The following is a 21370-nucleotide window of genomic DNA, read 5'->3' on the forward strand; positions in this document are numbered from 1 at the left end:
CCTTTTAATTTCATGGCTGCAATCATCATCTGCAGTGATTTTGGAGCCTAAAAAAATAAAGTCTGACACTGTTTCCACTGTTTTTCCATCTATTTCCCGTGAAGTGTTGGGACCAGATTCCATGACCTTTGTTTTCTGAATGTTGAGCTTCAAGCCAACCTTTTCACTCTCCTCTTTCACTTTCATCAAGAGGCTTTTGAGTTCCTCTTCACTTTCTGCCCTAAAGGTGGTGTCATCTGCATATCTGAGGTTATTGATATTTCTCCCAGCAATCTTGATTCCAGTTGTTCTTCTTCCAGCCCAGCATTTCTCATGATGCACTCTGTATATAAGTTAAATAAGCAAGGTGACAATATACAGCCTTGCCGTACTCCTTTTCCTATTTGGAACCAGTCTGTTGTTCCATGCACTGTTCTGACTGTTGCTTCCTGACCTGCATACAGGTTTCTAAAGAGGCAGGACAGGTGGTCTGGTATTCCCATCTCTTTCAGAATCTTCCACAGTTTATTGTGCTCCACACAGTCAAAGGCTTTGGCATAGTCAATGAAGCAGAAATAGATGTTTTTCTGGAACTCTCTCGCTTTCTCCATGATCCAGCGGATGTTGGCAATTTGATCTCTGGTGCCTCTGCCTTTTCTAAAACCTGCTTGAACATTTGGGAGTTCACGGATCACATATTGCTGGGGCCTGGCTTGGATAATTTTGAGCATGAATTTACTAGCGTGTGAGATGAGTGCAATTGTGCCGTAGTTTGAGCATTCTTTGGCATTGCCTTTCTTTGGGTTTGGAATGAAGACTGATCTTATCCAGTCCTGTGGCCACTGTTGAGTTTTCCAAATTTGTTGGCATATTGAATGCAGCACTTTCACAGCATCATCTTTGAAGATTTGAAATAGCTCAACTGGAATTCCATCACTTCCACTAGCTTTGCTGGTAGTGTTGCTTTCTAAGGCACACTTGAATTCACATTCCAAGATGTCTGGCTCTAGGTCAGTGATCACATTTTCGTGACTATTGTCGTCGTGAAGATCTTTTTTGTACAGTTCTTCTGTGTATTCTTGCCACCTCTTCTTAATATCTTCTGCTTCTGTTAGGTCCATACCATTTCTGTCCTTTATCGAGCCCATCTTTGCATGAAATGTTCCCTTAGAATCTCTCATGTTCTTGAAGATATCTCTTGTTTTTCCTATTCTCTTGTTTTCCTCTATTTCTTTGCATTGATCACTGAGGAAAGCTTTCTTCTCTCTCCTTGCCTTATATCTTTCCCTTTCTCTTTTGATTTTCGCTTCTCTTCTTTTCACAGCTACTTGTAAGGCCACCTCAGACAGCCATTATGCTTTTTTTGCATTTCTTTTCCATGGGGATGCTCTTGGTCCCTGTCTCCTGTACAATGTCACGAACCTCCATCCAGAGTTCATCAGGCACTCTATCTATCAGATCTAGTCCCTTAAATCTATTTCTCACTTCCACTGTATAATCATAAAGGATTTGATTTAGGTCATATCTGAATGGTCTAGGGGTTTTCCCTACTTTCTTCAATTGCAGTCTGAATTTGGCATTTATGAGTTCATGATCTGAGCGACAGTCAGCTCCTGGTCTTGTTTTTGCTAACTGTATACAGCTTCTCCATCTTTGGCTGCAAAGAATATAATCAATCTGATTTCGGTGTTGACCATCTGGTGATGTCCACGTGTAGACTCTTCTCTTGTGTTGTTGGAAGAGGGTGTTTGCTATGACCAGTGCGTTCTCTTGACAAAACTCTATTAGCCTTGGCCCTGCTTCTTTCCGTGCTCCAAGGCCAAATTTGCCTGTTACTCCAGGTGTTTCTTGAGTTCCTACTTTTGCATTCCAGTCCCCTATAATGAAAAGGACATCTTTTTTGGGTGTTAGTTCTAAAAGGTCTTGTAGGTCTTCATAGAACCGTTCAACTTCGGCTTCTTCAGCGTTAGTGGTTGGGGCATAGGCCTGCATTACTGTAATGCTGAATGGTTTGCCTTGGAAACGAACAGAAATCATTCTGTTGTTTTTAAGATTGCATCCAAGTACTGCATTTCGGAGTCTCTTGTTGACCATGATGGCTACTCCATTTCTTCTAAGGGATTTCTGCCCACAGTAGTATATATATAATGGTCATCTGAGTTAAATTCACACATTCAAGTCCATTTTAATTCCCTGATTCCTAGAATGTCTATGTTCACTCTTGCCATCTCCTGTTTGACCACTTCCAATTTGCCTTGATTCATGGACCTAATATTCCAGGTTCCTATGCAATATTGCTCTTTACAGCACCAGACCTTGCTTATGTCACCGGTCACATCCACAGCTGGGTACTGGTTTTGCTTTTGCTCCATCCCTTCATTCCTTCTAGAGTTATTTCTCCACTGATCTCCAGTAACATACTGGGCACCTACAGACCTGGGGAATTCCTCATTCAGTATCCTGTCATTTTTCCCTTTGATACTGTTCATGGGGTTCTTAATGCAAATATGTGAAGTGGTTTGTCATTCCCTTCTCCAGTGGACCACATTCGGCTGTGGTCCATGTGATCAGATCGAGTAGATTCCTATGATTATGATTTCAGTGTGTCTGCCATCTGATGCCCCCTCACAATACCTACCATCTGATTTGAGTTTCTCTTACCTTGGGTGTGGGATATCTCTTCACAGCTGCTCCAAGAAAGCGAAGCTGCTGCACCTTACCTTGGATGAGGGGTATGTACTCAAGGCCGCCCTTCCTGAACGGGAACGTGAGTACCTCCTCTCGGCCATCCCCCGCACAGCCACCGCCTATTGGAGGTGGGGTACCTCCTCTCGGCCGCCTGCCCTGGCCTCAGGCATGGGGTAGCTCCTCACCACCGTGCATCTTTGCATGGTTGGTTGCGCTAGGGCCGGCTCCTCTGGAGTCTGCGCGGGCGGGGCCTGCGTATCCGGCATCTGGTAGGCGGGGCCGGGGTCTCTCGCATCTGGGCGGGCAGGGCCCAGGTCTCTCCCGTCTTCGCGGGCGGGGCAAGGGTCTCTGGCATCTGCGCAGGCGGGGCCGGCTTCTCTTGCGTCTGCGTTGGTGGCTTCTCTTGCGTCTGCGCGGGCGGAGCCAGCGACAATAGCGTCTGAGCAGGCGGGGCTGGGGTCTCTTGCGTCTGCATGGGCGGGGCCTGTGTCTCTGGCATCTCAGCCGCCTGGGCTGGCATCTCTCCTGTCTGTGCGGGTGGGGTTGGTATTTCTCCTGTTTGCACAGCTGGGTGAGACTCAGAAAATTCCCTCAAACAGTCTTCCCCATTGGAGAGGAGAACACACTTTACGGACTTAACTCGAGAAGAGGCCCTATTCCCATTTAAAGGCTCAACAGTAATCGCGAAATTCCCCTTCCACCACAAAAGGGTTCCTGACTTCCCTGAAGCAGCCAGAGTGAATTCCTGAGGTCCTCTTCGCTACCTGAGAAGTTCAACCAGCTAGCCGCCACAACTCTAGAAACACCACAAAATTATCCCCTCAATGCGAGATCAGGAATATATTCCGCTGCACAATTCAAGAGAAATCCCACGTTCTGCTGGAAAGGCAAAACTGTATTTGACACCCTTTATGCGACTCAGAAAATTCCCTCACACAGCCGTCCCCATTGGAGAGGAGAACACAATTTATGGACTCAAATTGGGAAGAGGCCCTATTCCCATTTAACAGCTCAAGAGTAATCCCGAAATTCCCGTTCCAGCAGAAAAGGGTAACTAACTTCCCTGAAGCAACACAAGCGAGTTCCTGAGGGCCCTGTCGCAACTCGAGAAGTACCCCCAGCTTCCCGCCTCAACAGGGGAAACACCAAAAAATTATCCGCTCAATGTGAGATGAGGAAATTTTCCACTGCAAAATTAAATAGAAATTCCACATTCCCGCTTGAAAGGCAAAAGGGCATCTGACACACTTTACGCGATTCAGATAGTTTCCTAACACCCGTCCTTATTGGAGCGGAGAACACACTTTATGGACTGAAATTTAGAAGAGGCCCTATTCCCATTTAAGGGCTCGAGTGTAATCCGGAAGTTCCACTTCCAAAAAAAGGGGACCTGACTTCCCTGAAGCAACCCGAACGAGTTCCTGAGGTCCACGTTGCTACTCGTGAAGTAGGCCCAGATCCAGGCCGAAACTCTAGACACAACAAAATTATCCCCTCAATGCGAGTTGAGGAAATTTTGCTCTCCAAAATCTCAAGAGAAGTCCCACATACCCGCTTGAAAGGCAAAAGGTTGCTTGACACACTTCATGTGACTCAGAAAGTTCGCTCACACAGCTGTACCCATTGGAGAGGAAAAAACACTTTTTGGACTTAACTTCAGATGAATCCCTATTCCCAATTAACGGCTGGAAAGTAAACCGGAGTTCCCGTTCCAACATAAAAGGGGACCTGACTTCCCTGAAGCAACCCGAGTGACTTCCTGAGGTCCCCGTTGCAACTCGAGAAGCACCCCCAGCATCCCGCCGCAACTCGAGAAACAACACAAAATTATCCCCTCAATGCGAGATAAGGAAATTGTGTGCTGCAGAATCTCAAGAGAAATACCACATTCCCGCTTGAAAGGCAAAAGGGTACTTGACACCCTTCATGCGACTCAGAAAGTACCCTCACACTGCCATCCCCATTGGAGAGGAGAACACACTTTATGGAATCAATTCGAGATGAAGCCCTATTCCCATTTAACGGCTGGAGAGTAAATCGGAAGTGCCCTTTCCAACACAAAAGGGGACCTGCCTTACCTGAAGAAACCCGAGCGAGTTCCTGAGGTCCCCATGGCAACTCGAGAAGTACTCCCAGCTTCCTGCCGCAACTAGAGAAACACTACAAAACTATCCCCTCAGTGCGAGATGAGGAAATTTTGCGTGGCAGAATCTCAAGAGAAATAGCACTATTCCCCCTTGAAAGGCAAAAGGTACTTGACACCCTTTATGCGACTCAGAAATTTCACTAACATCAGTCCCCATAGGAGAGGAGAACACACTTTATGGACTCAATTCGAGATGAAGCCCTATTCCCATTTAATGGCTCCAGACTAAACCGGAAGTTCCCCTGCCAACACAAAATGGGACCTGACTTCCCTGAAGCAACCCGAGCGAGTTCCGGAGGTCCCAGCCACAACTCGACAAGTACCCCCAGCTTCCCGCCACAATTTGAGAAACACCACAAAATTATCGCCTCGATGCGAGATGAGGAAATTTTGTGGTACAGAATCTCAAGAGAAATTTCACATTCTCGCTTGAAAGGCAAAAGCGTACTTAACACACTTTATGCCACTCAGAAAGTTCCCTAACATCTGTCCCCATTGGGGAGGTGAACACACTTTATGGACTCAACTCGAGAAGAGGTCCTATTCCCATTAAAGAGCTTGAGAGTAATCCATGAGTTCCCCTTCCAGCACAAAAGGGGACCTGACTTCCCTAAAGTAACTCGAGTGAGTCCCTGAGGATCCCATGGCAATTTCAGAAGTACCTCCAGCTACCCACCACATTCCAGAAACATCACAAAATTATCCCCTCAAGGCGAGGAGGAAATTTTGCGCTGCAGAATCTCAAAAGAAAATCCACATTACTATTGAAAAGCAAAAGCTTACTTGACACACTTTATGCCATTTAGAAAGTTCCCTAACATCCCTCACCATTGGAGAGGAAAACACACTTTATGGACTCAACAGGAGAAGAGGCCCTATTCCCATTCAAGGGCTTGAGAGTAATCCGGAAGTTCCCCTTCCAGCACAAAAGGGGACCTGACTTCCCTGATGTAACTCGAGTGAGATTCTGAGGTCCCTGTCGCAACTCAAGAAGTAAACCCAGCTTCCCGCCGCAATTCGAGAAACACCAAAAAATTATCCCCTCAATGCGAGATGAGGAAATTTTGCACTGCAGAATCTCAAGAGAAATCCCACATTCCCGCTTGAAAGGCACAACGGAACTTGACACACTTTATGATACTCAGAAAATTCCCTAACTTCCGTCCTCATTGGAGAGGCATACACACTTTATGGACTCAACTACAGAAGAGCCGGTATTCCCATTAAAGGGCTCGAGGGTAATCCGGAAGTTCCCCTTCCAGCACAAAAGGGGACCTGACTTCCCTGAAGTAACTCGAGTGAGTTCCTGAGGTCCCCGCCACAACTCGAGAAGTACACACAGCTTCCAGCCGCAATTCGAGAAACAGCATAAAATTATCCCCTCAATGCAACATGAGGAAATTTTGCGCTGCAGAATCTCAAGAGAAATCCCACATTCCTGCTTGAAAGGCAATAGGGTATTTGACTCCCTTTATGTGACTCAGAATGTGCCCTAACATCCATCCTCAGTGGAGAGGAGAACATATTTTATGGACTCAAATGGAGAAGAGGCAATATTCACTTTTAAAGGCTCTAGAATAATCTGGAAGTTCCCCACTCCAAATCAAAGTGGACTTGACTTCCCTGAAGCAACCCGAGCGAGTCCCCAAGGTCTCAGCCACAAATCAACAAGAACCCCCAGAGTCCCGCCGCAATTTGAGAAACAGGACAAAATTATCGCCTCGATGCAAGATGAGGAAATTTTGCGGTGCAGAATCTCAAGAGAAATCCCACATTCCCGCTTGAAAGGCAAAAGCGTACTTGACACACTTTATGCCACTCAGAAAGTTCCCTAACATCCGTCCCCATTGGAGAGGAGAACACACTTTATGGACTCAACACGAGAAGAGGCCCTATTCCCATTAAAGAGTTCGAGAGGAATCCCTAAGTTCCCCTTCCAACACAATAGGGGATCTGACTTCCCTGAAGTAACTCGAGTGAGTCCCTGAGGTTCCTGTGGCAACTTCAGAAGTACCCCCAGCTACCCGCCAAATTATAGAAACATCACAAAATTATCCCCTCAAAGCGAGGAGGAAATTTTGTGCTGCAGAATCTCAAGAGAAATCCCACATTCCCGCTTGAAAGGCAAAAGGGTACGTGACTCCCTTTCTGCGACTCAGAATGTTCCCTAACATCCATCCTCAGTGGAAAGGAGAACACTCCTCCTGCACTCAAATCGAGAAGAGGCAATGTTCCCATTTAAAGGCTCAAGAGTAATCAAGAACTTCCCCTTCCAACACAAAAGGGAACTTGAAGTCCCTGGAGCAACCCGAGAGAGTTCCTTAGGTTCCCGTTTCAACTCCAAAAGTATCCCCTACTTCCCACCACAACCCGGGAAACAAAACAATATTATCCCCTCAATGCGACATGAGGTAATTTTGCGCTGCAGAATCTCAAGGGAAATCCCACATTCCCGCTTGAAAGGCAAAAGGGAACTTGGCATAATTTAAGCCCCTCAGAAAGTTCCCTAAAATATGTCCCCATTGCAGAGGCATACAAAATTTATGGACTCAACTCCAGAAGATCCCCTATTCCCATTAAAGGGCTCGAGAGTAATCCGGAAGTTCCCCTTCCAGCACAAAAGAAGACCTGACTTCCCTGAAGTAACTCCAGTGAGTTCCTGAGGTCCCCGTTGAAACTCGAAAAGTACCTCCAGCTTGCCGCCGAAATTCGGGAAATACCACAAAATCATCAACTCAGTGCGAGATGAGGAAATTTTTGGCTGCAGAATGTCAAGAGAAATCCCACATTCCCACTTGAAAGGCAAAAGGGAACTTGACACACTTTATGCCTCTCAGGAAGTTCCCTAAAATCCATCCCCATTGCAGAGGCATACACACTTTACGGACTCAAGTCCAGTAGAGAACCTATTCCCATTAAAGGGTTCTAGGGTAATTTGGAAGATCCCCTTCCAGCACAAAACGAGACCTGACTTCCCTGAAGTAACTCCAGTGAGTTCCTGAGGTCCCGTACGCAACTATAGAAGTACCCCCTGATTCCTGCCGCAATTTGAGAAACACTGAAAATAATCCCCTCGATGGGAGATGAGGAAATTTTGTGCTGTAGAATTTCAAGTGAAATCCCACATTCCCTATTGAAAGGCAAAAGCGTACTTGACACACTTCATGCCACTCAGAAAGTTCCCTATCATCTGTCCCCATTGGATAGGAGAACACACTTATTAGACTCAATACGAGATGAGCCCCTATTCCCATTTAACGGCTCCAGAGTAACCCGGAAGTTCCCCTTCCAACACAAAAGGGGACCTGACTTCCCTGAAGGAACCCGAGCGAGTTCCTGAGGTCCCCGTCGAAACTGGATAAGTACCCCGAGCTTCCCGCCACAAATAGAGAAGCACCACAAAATTATCCCCTCAATGCGAGATGAGGAAATATTGCGCTGCAGAACCTCAAGAAAAATCCCACAATCCCCCTTGAAAGGCTAAAGGGTACTTGACTCCCTTTAGGCGACTCAGAATGTTCCTTAACATCCTTTCTCAGTGGAGAGGAAAACACACTTTATGGACTCAAATCGAGAAGATGTATTATTCCCATTTAACAGCTCCAGAGTAATCCGGAAGTTCCCCTTCCAACAAAAAAGGGGACTTGACTTCCCTGAAGCAACCCGGGCAAGTTCCTGAGGTCCCCGTCGCAACTAGAGTAGAACCCTCTGGTTCCTGCCACAACTCGAGAAACACCACAAAATTATCCCCTCACTGCGAGATGAGGAAATTTTGCGCTGCAGAATCTCAAAAGAATATCCACATTACCATTGAAAGGCAAAGGCCTACTTGACTCCATTTATGCCACTCAGAAAGTTCCCTAACATTCATCCCCATTGGAGAGGAGATCACAATTTATGGTCTCAACTGGAGAGGAGGCCCGATTCCATAAAGGGCTCGAGAGGAATCCGGAAGTTCCCCTTCCAGCACAAAAGGGGACCTGACTTCCCTGAAGGAACTCGAGTGAGTCCCTGAGGTTTCTGTAGAAACTTCACAAGTGCCCCCAGCTACCCGCCAAATTAGAGAAACATCACAAAATTATCCCCTCAAAGCGAGGAGGAAATTTTGCCCTGCAGAATCTCAAGAGATATCCCACATTCCCGCTTGAAAGGCAAAAGGGTACTTGACTCGCTTTATACGACTCAGAATGTTCCCTAACATCCATTCTCAGTGGAAAGGAAAGCACACTTCATGGACTCAAATCGAAAAGAGGAAATATTCCCATTTAAAGGCTAGAGAGTAAGCAAGAAGTTCCCTTTCCAACACAAAAAGGAACTGACTTCCCTGAAGCAACCCCAGCGAGTTCCTGAGGTTCCCGGCTCAACTCGAGAAGTACCCCATGCTTCCAGCCGCAACTCGAGAAACAACACAATGTTATTCCCTTAATGCGAGATGAGGAAATTTGACGCTGCAGAATCTCAAGAGAAATCCCACATTCCAGCTTGAAAGGTAAAAGGGTACTTGACTCCCTTTAGACGACTCAGAATGTTCCCTAACATCCTTCCTCATTGGAGAGGAAAACACACTTTATGGACGCAAATCGAGAAGAGGCATTATTCCAATTTAACAGCTCCAGAGTAATCCGGAAGTTCCCCTTCCAACACAAAAGGGGACTTGACTTCCCTGAAGCAACTCGCGCGAGTTCCTGAGGTCCCCGTCACAACTAGCAAAATACCCCCTGGTTCCAGCCACAACTCCAGAAACACAAAAAAATTATCTCCTCAGTGCAACATGAGGAAATTTTGGGCTGCAAAATGTCAAGAGAAATCCCACATTCCCACTTGAAAGGCAAAAGGGAACTTGACACACTTTATGCCTCTCAGAAAGTTCCCTAAAATCCGTCCCCATTGCAGAGGCATACACACTTTATGGACTCAAGTCCAGTAGAGACCCTATTCCCATTAAAGGGCTGGAGGGTAATTCGGAAGATCCCCTTCCAGCACAAAACGGGACCTGACTTCCCTGAAGTAACTCCAGTGAGTTCCTGAGGTCCCGCACGCAGCTCTAGAAGTACCCCCTGCTTCCTGCCGCAATTTGAGAAACACCGCTAAATTATTCCCTCGATGCGAGATGAGGAAATTTGGCGCTGCAGAATTTCAAGAGAAATCCCACATTCCCCATTGAAAGGCAAAAACGTACTTGTCTCCCTTTATGCCACTCAGAAAGTTCCCTAGCATCCATCCCCATTGGAGAGGAGAACACACTTTATGGACTCAACTGGAGAAGAGGCCCTATTTCATTTAAAGGGCTCGAGAGTAATCCGGAAGTTCCCCTTCCAGCACAAAAGGTGAATTGACTTCCCTGAAGTAACTCGAGTGAATTCCTGAGGTCCCCGTCGCAACTCCAGAAGTACCCCCAACTTCCCGCCGCAATTCGAGAAACACCACAAAATTATCCTGTCAATGCTAGATGACGAAATTTTGCGCTGCAGAATCTCAAGAGAAATCCCACATTCCCGCTTGAAGGGCAAAAGGGTACTTGACTCCCTTTAGGCGACTCAGAATGTTCCCTAACATCCTTCCTCAGTGGAGAGGAAAACACACTTTATGGACTCAAATCGAGCAGAGGCATTATTCACATATAACAGATCGAGAGTCATCCAGAAGTTCACCTTCCAACACAAAAGGGGACTTGACTTCCCTGAAGCAACCCGAGCGAGTTCCTGAGGTCCCCGATGGAACTAGAAAAGTACTCCCTGCTTCCCACCACAACTCGAGAAACACCACAAAATTATCCCCTCAATGCGAGATGAGGAAATTTTGCCCTGCAGAATCTCAAGAGAAATCCACATTCCCGAATGAAAGGCAAAAGCGTACTTGACACACTTCATGCCACTCAGAAAGTTCCCTATCATCTGTCCCCATTGGATAGGAGAACACACTTATTAGACTCAAAACGCGATGAGCCCCTATTCCCATTTAGCGGCTCCAGAGTAACCCGGAAGTTCCCCTTCCAACTCAAAAGTGGACCTGACTTCCCTGAAGGAACCCGAGCGAGATCCTGAGGTCCCCGTCGGATCTGGATAAGAACCTCGAGCTTCCCACCGCAAATAGAGAAACACCACAAAATTATCCCCTCAATGCGAGATGAGGAAATATTGCGCTGCAGAACCTCAAGAGAAATCCCAAAATCCCCCTTGAAAGGATAAAGGGTACTTGATTTCTTTAAGGAACTCAGAATGTTCCCTAACATCCTTTCTCAGTGGAGAGGAAAACACACTTTATGGACTCAAATCGAGAAGATGTATTATTTCTATTTAACAGCTCCAGAGTAATCCGGAAGTTCCCCTTCCAACAAAAAAGGGGACTTGATTTCCCTGAAGCGACCCGAGCAAGTTCCTGAAGTCCCCGTCGCAACTAGAGTTGAACCCTCTGATTCCCGTGACAACTCGAGAAACACCACAAAATTATCCCCTCAATGCGAGATGAGGAAATTTTGCGCTGCAGAATCTCAAGAGAAATCCCACATTCCCGCTTGAAAGGCAAAAGCGTACAGGATACATTTTATGCCACTCAGAAAGTTCCCTAACATCTGTCCCCATTGGAGAGGAGAACACACTTTATGGACTCAACTCGAGAAGAGGCCCTATTCCCATTAAGGAGCTCGAGAGGAATCCCTAAGTTGCCCTTCAAGCACAAAAGGGGACCTGACTTCCCTGAAGGAACTCGAGGGAGTCCCTGAGGGTCCTGTGGCAACTTCAGAAGAACCCCCAGCTACCCGCCAAATTTGAGAAACATCAGAAAATTATCCCCTCAAAGCGAGGAGGAAATTTTGCCCTGCAGAATCTCAAGAGATATCCCACATTCCCGCTTGAAAGGCAAAAGGGTATTTGACTCCCTTTCTGCGACTCAGAATGTTCCCTAATATCCATCCTCAGTGGGGAGGAAAGCACACTTCACGGACTCAAATTGAAAAGAGTCAATATTCCCATTTAAAGGCTAGAGAGTAATCAAGAATTCCGCTTCCAACACAAAAAGGATTTGACTTCCCTGAAGCAACCCGAGCGAGTTCCTGAGGTTCCCGGCTCAACTCGAGAAGTATCCCATGCTTCCCGCCGCAACTCGAGAAACAACACAATATTATCCCCTCAATGCGAGATCAGGAAATTTTACGCTGCAGAATCTCAAGAGAAATCCCACAATCCCGCTTGAAAGGTAAAAGTGTACTTGACTCCCTATAGGCGACTCAGAATGTTCCCTAAAATCCTTCCACAGTGGAGAGGAAAACACACTTTATGGACTCAAATCGAGAAGATGAATTATTCCCATTTAACAGCACGAGAGTAATCCAGAAGTTCCCCTTCAAACACAAAAGGAGACTTGACTTCCCTGAAGCAACCCAAACGAGTCCTGGGTTACACGTCGAAACTCGAGAAGTAAACCCTGCTTCCCGCAGCAACTCGACAAACACCACAGAATTATGCTCTCAATGCGAGATGAGGTAAATTTTTGCTGCAGAATCTCAAGAGAAATCCCACATTCCCGCTTGAAGGCACAAGGGTATTTGACTCCCTTTAGGCGACTCAGAATGGCCCCTAAAACCGTTCTCATTGGAGAGGAGAACACACTTTATGGACTCAATTCAAGAAGAGGCAATATTCCTATTTAACGGCTCCAGAGTAATCTGCAAGTTCATCTTTCAACACAAAAGGGGACTTGACTTACCTGAAACAACACGAGCGAGTTCCTGATGTCCCCGCCGCAACTGGGGAAGTACCCCCAGATTCCTGCCGCAACTCGAGAAACACCAGAAAATTATCCGCTCAATGCGAGATGAGAAAAATTTGTGCTGCAGAATCTCAAGAGAAATCCCACATTCCCGCTTGAAAGGCAAAAGGCTACTGGACTCCCATTAGGCGACTCAGAATGTTCCTTAACATCCTTCCTCATTGGAGAGGAAAACACACTTTATGGACTCAAATCGAGAAGAGGCATTATTCCCATTTAACAGTTCCAGAGTAATTCTGAAGTTCCCCTTCCAACACAAAAGGGGACTTAACTTCCCTGAAGCAACCCGAGCGAGTTCCTGAGGTCCCCGTCGCAACTAGAAAAGTACACCCTGGTTCCCACCACAACTCCAGAAACACCACAAAATTATCCCCTCAAGGCGAGATAAGGAAATTTTGCGCTGCAGATTCTCAAGAGAAATCCCACATTCCCGCTTGAAAGGCAAAAGCGTACTTGACACACTTTATGCCATTCAGAATGTTCCCTAACATCTGTCCCCATTGGAGAGGAGAACACACTTTATGGACTCAACTCGAAAAGAGGCCCTATTCCCATTCACGGGCTTGAGAGTAATCCGGAAGTTTCCCTTCCAGCACAAAAGGGGACCTGACTTCCCTGATGTAACTCGAGTGAGAAACTGAGGTCCCCGTCGCAACTCCAGAAATAACCCCAGCTTCCCGCCACAATTCGGGAAACACCACAAAATTATCCCCTCAATGGGAGATGAGGAAATTTTGCCCTGCAGAATCTCAAGAGAAATCCCACATTCCCTTTTGAAAGGCAAAAGGGTACTTGACTCCCTTTATATGACTCAGAATATTCCGTAACATCCATCCTCAGTGGAGAGGAGAACATATTTTTTCTACTTAAATGGAGAAGAGGCAATATTCCCTTTTAAAGGCTCGAGAGTAATCCGGAAGTTCCCCTTCCAGCACAAAAGGGGACTTGACTTCCTTGAAGCAACCTGAGCGAGTTCCTGAGGTCCCCGCCGCAACTCGAGAAGTACCCCATGCTTCCCACTGCAACTCGAGAAACACCACACATTATCCCCTCAATGCGAGAAGAGGAAAATTTTCGCTGCAGAATCTCAAGAGAAATCCCACATTCCCGCTTGAAAGGCAAAAGGGAACTTGACACAGTTTGTGACCCTCAGAAAATTCCCTAACATCCGTCCGCATTGGAGAGGCATACATACTTTATGGACTCAACTCCAGAAGAGCCCCTATTCCCATTAAAGGGCTCGAGGGTAATCTGGAATTTCTCCTTCCAGGAAAAAAGGGGGCTGATTCCCTGAAGTAACTCTAGAAAGTTCCTGAGGTCCCCATCGCAACTCGAGAAACACCACAAAATTATCCCCTCAATGCAACATGAGGAAATTTTGCGCTGCAGAATCTCAAGAGAAATCCCACATTCCCGCTTGAAGGGCAAAAGGGTACTTGACTCCCTTTAGCCGACTCAGAATGTTCCCTAACATCCTTCCTCAGTGGAGAGGAAAACTCACTTTATGGACTCAAATCGAGAGGAGGCATTATTCACATTTAACAGCTCGAGAGTCATCCAGAAGTTCCCCTTCCAACACAAAAAGTGACCTGACTTCCCTGAAGCAACCCGAGCTAGTTCCTGAGGTCTCCGCCATAGCTAGAGAAGTGTCCCCTGCTTCCCACCACAACTGGAGAAACACCACAAAATTATCCCCTCAATGCGAGATGAGGAAATTTTGCCCTGCAGAATCTTAAAAGTAAATCCACACTATCATTGAAAGGCAAAAGTGTACTTGACTCCCTGTATGCCACTCAGAAAGTTCCCTAACATTCATCCCCATTGGAGAGGATATTACAATTTATGGACTCAACTGAGAAGAGGCCTGATTCCATTTAAAGGGCTCGAGAGGAATCCGGAAGTTCCCCTTCCAACATAAAAGGGGACCTGACTTCCCTGAAGGAACCCGAGGGAGTTCTTGAAGTCCCCGTCGGAACTGGATAAGTACCCCGAGCTTCCCGCCGCAAATAGTGAAACACCACAAAATTATCCCCTCAATGCGAGATGAGGAAATATTGCGCTGCAGAATCTCAAGAGAAATCCCACAATCCCGCTTGAAAGGCTAAAGGTTACTTGACTCCCTTTAGGCGACTCAGAATGTTCCCTAATATCCTTCCTCAGTGGAGAGGAAAACATACTTCATGGACTCAAATCGAGAAGATGTATTATTCCCATTTAAAAGCACTAGAGTAATCCGGAAGTTCCCCTTCCAACAAAAAAGGGGACTTGACTTCCCTGAAGCAACCCGAGCGAGTTTCTGAGGTTCCCGGCTCAACTCGAGAAGTATCCCATGCTTCCCGCCGCAACTCGAGAAACAACACAATATTATCCCCTCAATGCGAGATCAGGAAATTTTATGCTGCAGAATCTCAAGAGAAATCCCACAATCCCTCTTGAAAGGCAAAAGTGTACTTGACTTCTTTAGGCGACTCAGAATGTTCCCTAACATCCTTCCACAGTGGAGCGGAAAACACACTTTATGGACTCAAATCGAGAAGATGAATTATTTCCATTTAACAGCACGAGAGTAATCCAGAAGTTCCCCTTCAAACAGAAAAGGCGACTTGACTTCCCTGAAGCAACCCGAGCGAGTCCTGGGTTACCTGTCGAAACGAGAAGTAAACCCTGCTTCCCGCAGCAACTCGACAAACACCACAGAATTAGGCTCTCAATGCGAGATGAGGTAAATTTTTGCTGCAGAATCTAAAGAGAAATCCCACATTCCTGCTTGAAAGGCACAAGGGTACTTGACTCCCGTTTGGCGACTCAGAATGGCCCCTAAAACCATTCTAATTGGAGAGCAGAACACACTTTATGGACTCAATTCGAGAAGAGGCAGTATTCCTATTTAACGCCTCGAGAGTAATCTGGAAGTTCATCTTTCAACACAAAAGGGGTCTTGACTTCCCTGAAACAGCACGAGCGAATTCCTGATGTCCCCGCCGCAAATGGGGAAGTACCCCCAGCTTCCTGCTGCAATTCGAGAAACAACACAATATTATCCCCTTAATGCGAGATGAGGAAATTTTGCGCTGCAGAATCTCAAGAGAAATCCCACATTCCCGCTTGAAAGGCAAAAGGCTACTGGACTCTCATTAGGCGACTCAGAATGTTCCTTAACATCCTTCCTCATTGGAGAGGAAAACACACTTTATGGACGCAAATCGAGAAGAGGCATTATTCCAATTTAACAGCTCCAGAGTAATCCGGAAGTTCCCCTTCCAACACAAAAAGGGGACTTGACTCCCTGAAGCAACCCTAGCGAGTTCTTGAGGTCCCCGTCGCAACTAGAAAAGTAAACCCTGGTTCCCGCCACAACTCCAGAAACACCACAAAATTATCCCCTCAATGCGAGATGAGGAAATTTTTGCTGCAGAATCTCAAGAGAAATCCCACTTTCCCGCTTGAAAGGCAAAAGCGTACTTGATACACTTTATTCCACTCAGAAAGTTCCCTAACATCCGTCCCCATTGGAGAGGGGAACACACTTTATGGACTCAACTCGAGAAGAGGCCCTATTCCCATTAAAGAGCTGGAGAGTAATCCATAAGTTCCCCTTCCAGCACAAAAGGGGACCTGACTTCCCTGAAGGAACTCGAGGGAGTCCCTGAGGTTCCCGTGGCAACTTCTGAAGTACCCCCAGCTACCCGCCAAATTCGAGAAACATCACAAAATTATCCCCTCAAAGCGAGGAGGAAATTTTGCTCTGCAGAATCTCAAGAGAAATCCCACATTCCCTCTTGAAAGGCAAAAGGGTACTTCACTCCCTTTAGGCGACTCTGAATGGTCCCTAACATTCGTTCTCAGTGGAGAGGATAACACACTTTATGGACTCAACTACAGAAGAGGCTCTATTCCCATTAAAGGGCTCAAGAGTAATCCGGAAGTTCTCCTTCCAGCACAAAAGGGGCCTGATTCCCTGATGTAACACGAGTGAGTTCCTGAGGTTCCGTCACAACTGGAGAAGTACCCCCAGGTTCCCACCGTAATTCCAGAAACACCACAAAATTATCCCCTCAAGGCGAGATGAGGAAATTTTGTCCTGCAGAATCCAAAGAGAAATCCCACATTCCCGCTTGAAAGGCAAAATGTTACTTGACTCTCTTTAGGCGACTAAGAATGTCCCCTAAACCCGTCCTCATTTGATAGGAGAACACACTTTTATGGACTCAAGTCGAGAAGAGGCAATATTCCTATTTAACGGCTGGAGAGAATCCGGAAGTTCCCCTTTCAACACAAACGGGGACTTGACTTCCCTGAAGAAACCTTAGCGCGTTCCTGAGGTCCCCGTTGCAACTCGAAATGTACCCCCTGCTTCACACCGCAACTCAAGAAACATCACAAAATTATCCCCTCAATGAAAGATGAGGTAATTTTGCTCTGTAGAATCTCAAGACAAATCGCCCATTCCCGCTTGAAAGGCAAAAGTGTACTTGACAAACTTTATGCCACTCAGAAATTTCCCTAATATCCATCCCCATTGGAGAGGAGAACACACTTTATGGACTCAAATCGAGAAGAGGCCCTATTCCCATTAAAGGGCTCGAGAGTAATCCGGAGGTTCCCCTTCCACCACAAAAGGGGACCTGGCTTCCTGCAGTAACTCGAGTGATTTCCTGAGGTCCCCTTCGCAACTCGAGAAGTACCCCTAGCTTCCCTCCGCAATAGGAGAATCACCACAAAATTATCCCCTCAATGCAACATGAGGAAATGAGAAATCCCACATTCCCACTTGAAAGGCGAAAGTGTACTTGGCTCCCTTGAGGCAAATCGGAATGGTCCCTAACATCCCTCCTCATTGGAGAGGAGACCACACATTATGGACTCAAATCGAGAAGAGGCAATATTCCCATTGAACAGCTCGAGAGTAATCTGGAAGTTCCCCTTCCAACACAAAAGGGGACTTTACTTCTCTGACGCAACCCTAGCGAGTCCTGAGTTCCCCATCGAAACTCGAGAAGGAAACCCTGCTTCCCGCAGCAACTCGACAAACACCAGAGAATTATGCTCTCAATGCGAGATGAGGTAAATTTTTGCTGCAGAATCTCAAGAGAAACCCCACATTCCCGCTTGAAAGGCACAAGGGTACTTGACTCCCTTTAGGCGACTCAGAATGGCCCCTAACACCGTCCTCATTGGAGAGGAGAACACACTTTATGGACTCAAGTCGAGAAGAGGCAATATTCCTATTTAACGGCTCCAGAGTAATCCGGAAGTTCCCCTTTCAACACAAAGGGGGCTTGACTTCCCTGAAGCAACCCGAGAGAGTTCCTGAGGTCCCCGCCGCAATTGGAGAAGTACCCCGAGCTTCCCGCTGCAATTCGAGAAACACCACAAAATTATCCCCTCAATGCGAGATGAGGAAATTTAGCGCTGCAGAATCTCAAGAGAAATCCCACATTCCCACTTGAAAGGTAAAAGGGAACTTGACAAACTTTATACCCCTCAGAAAGTTCCCTAACATCAGTCCCCATTGGAGAGGCATACACACTTTATGGACTCAACTCCAGAAGAGCCCCTATTCCCATTAAAGGGCTGGAGGGTAATCCGGAAGTTCCCCTTCCAGCACAAAAGGCGACTTGACTTCCCTGAAGCAACCCGAGCGAGTTCCTGAGGTCCCCACCATAGCTAGAGAAGTGCCCCCTTCTTCCCACCACAACTGGAGAAACACCACAAAATTATCCCCTCACTGCGAGATGAGGAAATTTTGCGCTGCAGAATCTCAAAAGAAAATCCACATTACCATTGAAAAGCAAAAGCTTACTTGACACACTTTATGCCACTCAGAAACTTGCCTAACATCCATCCCCATTGGAGAGAACAACAGACTTTATGGACTCAACTCGAGAAGAGGCCCTATTCCCATTCAAGGGCTTGAGAGTAATCCGGAAGTTTCCCTTCCAGCACAAAAGGGGACCTGACTTCCCTGATGTAACTCGAGTGAGAAACTGAGGTCCCCGTCGCAACTCCAGAAATAACCCCAGCTTCCCGCCACAATTCGGGAAACACCACAAAATTATCCCCTCAATGGGAGATGAGGAAATTTTGCCCTGCAGAATCTCAAGAGAAATCCCACATTCCCTTTTGAAAGGCAAAAGGGTACTTGACTCCCTTTATATGACTCAGAATATTCCGTAACATCCATCCTCAGTGGAGAGGAGAACATATTTTTTCTACTTAAATGGAGAAGAGGCAATATTCCCTTTTAAAGGCTCGAGAGTAATCCGGAAGTTCCCCTTCCAGCACAAAAGGGGACTTGACTTCCTTGAAGCAACCTGAGCGAGTTCCTGAGGTCCCCGCCGCAACTCGAGAAGTACCCCATGCTTCCCACTGCAACTCGAGAAACACCACACATTATCCCCTCAATGCGAGAAGAGGAAAATTTTCGCTGCAGAATCTCAAGAGAAATCCCACATTCCCGCTTGAAAGGCAAAAGGGAACTTGACACAGTTTGTGACCCTCAGAAAATTCCCTAACATCCGTCCGCATTGGAGAGGCATACATACTTTATGGACTCAACTCCAGAAGAGCCCCTATTCCCATTAAAGGGCTCGAGGGTAATCCGGAAGTTCTCCTTCCAGGAAAAAAGGGGGCTGATTCCCTGAAGTAACTCTAGAAAGTTCCTGAGGTCCCCATCGCAACTCGAGAAACACCACAAAATTATCCCCTCAATGCAACATGAGGAAATTTTGCGCTGCAGAATCTCAAGAGAAATCCCACATTCCCGCTTGAAGGGCAAAAGGGTACTTGACTCCCTTTAGGTGACTCAGAATGTTCCCTAACATCCTTCCTCAGTGGAGAGGAAAACACACTTTATGGACTCAAATCGAGAAGAGGCATTATTCACATTTAACAGCTCGAGAGTCATCCAGAAGTTCCCCTTCCAACATAAAAGGGGACTTGACTTCCCTGAAGCAACCCGAGCGAGTTCCTGAGGTCCCCGCTGGAACTAGAAAAGTACTCCCTGCTTCCCACCACAACTCGAGAAACACCACAAAATTATCCCCTCAATGCGAGATGAGGAAATTTCGTGCTGGAGAATTTCAAGAGAAATCCCACAATCCCGATTCAAAGGCAAAAGCGTACTTGACTCTCTTTATGCCACTCAGAAAATTCCCTAACATCCATCTCCATTGGAGAGGAGAACACACTTTATGGATTGAAATCGAGAAGTATCATTATTCCCATTTAATAGCTCGACAGTAATCCGGAAGTTCCCCTTCCAACAGAAAGGCTTCTTGACTTCCCTGAAGCTACCCGAGCGTGTTCCTGAGGTCCGCGGTGGAACTAGAAAACTACTCCCTGCTTCCCACCACAACTCGAGAAACACCACAAAATTATCCCCTCAATGTGAGATGAGGAAATTTTGCGCTGCAGAATCTCAAGAGAAATCCACATTCCCGAATGAAAGGAAAAAGCGTACTTGATACACTTTATGCACTTAGAAAGTTCCCTAACATCAGTCCCCATTGGAGAGGAGAACACACTTTATGGACTCAACTCGAGAAAAGGCCCTATTCCCATTAAAGAGCTCGAGAGGAATCCCTAAGTTCCCCTTCAAGCACAAAAGGGGACCTGACTTCCCTGATGTAACTCTCGTGAGTTCCGTAGGTCCCGGTCGCAACTCCAGAAGTAACCCCAGCTCCCGCCTCAATTCGAGAAACACCACAAAATAATCCCCTCAATGCGAGATGAGGAAATTTTGCGCTGCAGAATCTAAAGAGAAAATACACATTAACCTTGAAAGGCAAAAGAGTACTTGACATACTTTATGCCACTCAGAATGTTCCCTAACATCCGTCCCAATTGGAGAGGAGAACACACTTTATGGACTCAACTGAAGAAGAGGCCCTATTCCCTTTGAAGGGCTCGAGAGTAATCCGGAAGCTTCCCTTCCAGCACAAAATGGGACTTGACTTCCCTTAAGAAACCCAAGCGACTTTCTGAGGTCCACGCCGCAACTCGAGAAGTACCCCCTGCCTCCCGCCGCAACTCGAGAAACACCACAAAATTATCCCCTCCATGCGAGATGAGGAAAATTTTCGCTGCAGAATCTCAAGAGAAATCCCACATTCCCGCTTGAAAGGCAAAAGGGTACTTTACTCCGTTTATGCGACTCAGAATGTTCCCTAACATTAGTCCTCAGTGTAGAGGAGAACACAGTTCATGGACTCAAATCGAGAAGAGGCAATATTAACATTTAAAGGCTCGTGAGTAATCAAGAAGTTCCCCTTCAAACACAAAAGAGGACTTGACTTCCCTGAAGCAACCCGAGCGAGTTTCTTAGGGTTTCGTCTCAACTCCAGAAGTACTCCCTGCTTCCCGCCACAACTCGAGAAACACCACAATATTATCCCCTCAATTCGAGTTTAGGTAATTTTGCCCTGCAAAATCTCAAAAGAAATCCCAAATTCCCGCTTGAATGCAAAACGGAACTTGACACATTTTATGCCACTCAGAAAGTTCCCTAACATCCGTTCCCATTGGAGAGGAGAACACACTTTATGGACTCAATTCGAGAAGAGGCCCTATTCCCATTTCACGGCTCCAGAGTATACCGGAAGTTCCCCTTCCAACACAAAAGGGGACCTGACTTCCCTGAAGCAAGCCGAGCGAGTTCCTGAGGTCCTCGCCGCAAGTCGAGATGTACCCCCAGCTTCCCGCCACAATTCGAGAAACGCCACAAAATTATTACCCTCATTGCGAGATGAGGAAATTTTGCGCTGCAGAATCTCAAGGGAAATCCCACAT

This window comes from Moschus berezovskii, chromosome 23, assembly GCF_049115385.1.
Source record: "Moschus berezovskii isolate FMDL1 chromosome 23, NW_MosBer_1.0, whole genome shotgun sequence".
NCBI classification, from domain to species: Eukaryota; Metazoa; Chordata; class Mammalia; order Artiodactyla; family Moschidae; genus Moschus; species Moschus berezovskii.